Source organism: Pseudoliparis swirei, chromosome 5 (genome assembly GCF_029220125.1).
Source record: "Pseudoliparis swirei isolate HS2019 ecotype Mariana Trench chromosome 5, NWPU_hadal_v1, whole genome shotgun sequence".
In the NCBI taxonomy this organism is placed as follows: domain Eukaryota; kingdom Metazoa; phylum Chordata; class Actinopteri; order Perciformes; family Liparidae; genus Pseudoliparis; species Pseudoliparis swirei.
The window spans coordinates 19072778-19076213 of NC_079392.1; positions in this window are offsets into that span (position 1 = coordinate 19072778).

Genomic DNA, 3436 nt, shown 5'->3' on the forward strand with positions numbered 1-3436 from the left:
AGTGTACAATGGTCATAAAATGATATATGCTTTGTCAGACTCAGTTCTACATTGTCTGACTTGGCTCGTGGTCAGATGTACTTACTGGACCAAAAACTAATTGTGCATTGAAACTTTAAGTGATAAAGTGCATTCATGTGTCGTTGTTGCTTGTTAGTGGGTTTATTGGATGTCAGAACCTTGATTTGTATTCAAGTGATTCACGGTGGTCTTTTGGTTGTTTGTCTAGCCCTTCTCCAGAAGTGAGAGGTCAAAGGTAAACGACAGAACAGCGATGCATGAACAGATAGGAGTTGCCGTCAGCTGCTCACCCTCCTGAAGCTTGAACTCAAAGCCTCTGGTTGACTCCGTCTGTTCATTACGCCGTCCACCAGGCCATGGAGCAGAATTTCGAATGTGGAAGAAAATACAGTTCCTGAATTAATTAAAATAGATTATCTCTGATGAATCTCCCACAGAAAGTCTCCTAGGCATGAGCTCAATACTTGCATCCTGATAGGAAGTGTGTCACATTTGTAATATATGCAGCGTTATGGCCAAGTAGCAAGTAATCACCATTGCAGCTTCTCTTCTCGCCTGCTCCATGTTCAGTAGCACACTAACCTACTTATGAAGTCTGCTGTTTGTGATATTCAGGCAACAGAATGGGCCGATATATGAGAACTTCATTATCGCAACCTTTTCCTCTGGTTTTCCTATTTTGCCATTTTCACCAACCAACTTGTGTAAGATAAAAGATACGTAGGCATAGGTGTGTGCGTGTGTGTTGTGTGTGTGCCGGACTGCATTGGCATATTAGTAATAGCTGCATTATATGTATTATGAGCAAGAGAGGGTAATCACAGTATAATTACTCAAGTACAGGGACTTTAGCAGTATGATGAAACTCCAACACACACACACACACACACACACACACATATGTTGGTCATTTCTTGGTCATTATTTAGGCTAGTGATGTAACTGGCATATTAAGCATTGAGAAGCAAAACTAACACCATAGAGCTTCATATATGTGTCATTTTACAGTACAAACACATTAGGGTTTAACAACCATGAAAGAATAATCTGTGACAGGTCTAACTTTTTCAAAGGGAACTAACTGGATTTATTCTTCTGACCAATGAAGCGTCTCAGGCACTAGATGTGGGTCATTTAAACCTTGATGTCCAGTTTTAGTGATCTAGGTCATGTCTTTCAAGATTATTCAAGGCCAAACAGGTTCTCTCAACTGCTGCTTTTAGTCCCTAGAGGGTCTTTTAATCAAAGATATTTACTTTTCAGGAGAGATGGCCCAGTTTGACTAATCTCAATAGATTATTTTACTTCATCAATCTCCAAGAAACCCAATGGGAGATTCATTTTCTGCTCAATGACTTCCTTACGGCCTCAGGCTTTACTGACAGTACTAGGAGTGGAACAAAGGGAGACGATAGATAATGTTTCACCAGATTACACCTGGTATACATTTAGATGTCATCATGATACAAGTTTGAATAACTTGTGTTTACACAAAAAGTGCATTTAGTAGAATAAGTAAACTAATCACTACCAATTATAAATCAATTTTATCAGTAACTATTTTAGGTCTGAAATGAAAAAAGAAAATGACAAAAAGAGTAAGGCTGATAATATTACCGTACAACATAATAATGGGATTAACTAATGCGATTTAACTTTGTCAAGAAATGACTTCTTTTAAACATGAGACTCCACTGCATCTGGAGCATTTGGTTCAATCAAACTCACCCTGTCGATATCAATATTTCGCCCACCTCCAAATACAAGATTAGACGTTACAGATGGACATTTCTCTCCGTGGACTTTGAAGTAGGGCGACACAGACCCCTAATTTCTGCTCGGTAGAGACATATTATGTGGGTCAGTCTACCGGACAGTTTTCAGTTAGCATTCTCCGAGAAGACATTGTGATTCCATATCATGTGAATAAATAGCCGAAATAAGCTATAAACTCTTGAGACTGTCTTCCCATTGTGAGACGCCGTGTTCCCTGCGGTTCTTGACGCACCTTCCAAATCCATCTTCTGGAACCACCTGATTTCACATAGTTAATCTGACAGGATTAACACCTCAACAAACGAACATATGATTAAAAAGGTCTTACATGTCTGAAGGGTTTTTGTACTTTAACTATACTACCGATATCTTTGGTAACGCATTATTTTACAGTGTCTTTATTCCATATTGTGTTTTATTTTTATAAACCGTATTCATACTTTCAGCTGTAGTCTGTGAAAGTCTCCACGTTACATAATGTACTTAAACTGACTCGAGAGTACAGGGCGTTACCCTACGTGTACACACTGTACTTGAACTTGAGTATCATTAAACGCTCTTTTGTTCTCCATTTCCTCATTTAGTTAGTGCAGTTCAAAACAAATATGATATTTCGAAATACGTGGCTAATGCACCCAAAAGTGAAAATTCACAGAAATATAAGATTATATTAAAATGCGACGAGTACATCTAAAATATGTATTATTTTCTTTGTTGCCTATATTTCAAAGGGATAAAGGCACTGCCCACTTTCAACTGCTTGACGTCAGTGAATGTCAGATTGTAATAAAAGCATTACATCAGTGTGTATGAGATCACATGATTAAGACCTGCAGTTTACTTAAACTAATGAGCTGCAGAAATGATGTTGACACTCAGTGGCCCAATTTAGAGCCATTTCATTTTGGCTGACAGTACCCTCTGATGTCATCATAATCTTCCCTCTTGTTTATAAGTTACAGCTGTTCTGACTGGCGATGAGTGGGAAACAGAGCAATCCCTGAGGAACACAGATGGTGGTGGTGCGTGCATGTTGATTTGTGTCCTGTTATGCATATGCACACGTTTGGGTGTGAAATAGGAGCACGATAAACAAGAGACAGAAGAATATCTCCTTTAACTGCACATCTGCCTAAAGAAAATTGTCCTTTATCTGTACTGTTCTTTCACGAATATGTTATTTTGTTTAAAGGTGAGTATCAATATAGCAGCAAACAACTGTGTGCTTTGTGAAGATATTGTGGAGTAATGGTGTCCTGAGCAGAGAATGACGCTCTGTGTGTTGTAATCTGAGCTTCTCCGTGCCTTGTTATAGCCGGTTAGTGCACGTGAGTCCCAGTGTGTGTGCCCTAGTGGCTGTGTGTAATGTGCCGCTCTCCACTGTGCATGGCGGTTACTGCTGATAACGCACCTTTCACCATGCACCCTCTTTTGCATGGTCACTACGAGTGAGCAACAATGTCCCTTTACTCATGGAGAGGACCAAGCCAGCTAGCGGTGGGAATCCTTAATCACGTTCAATTCGGTTCCGAGGCCTACGATGAGATTATAAAGTGGTTATTCTTTTTTTTCTCACTGGGTTTATCTTATATATTTTTAAAACTGCATATTTGTAATGATTCATGAGTTAATAAACGGA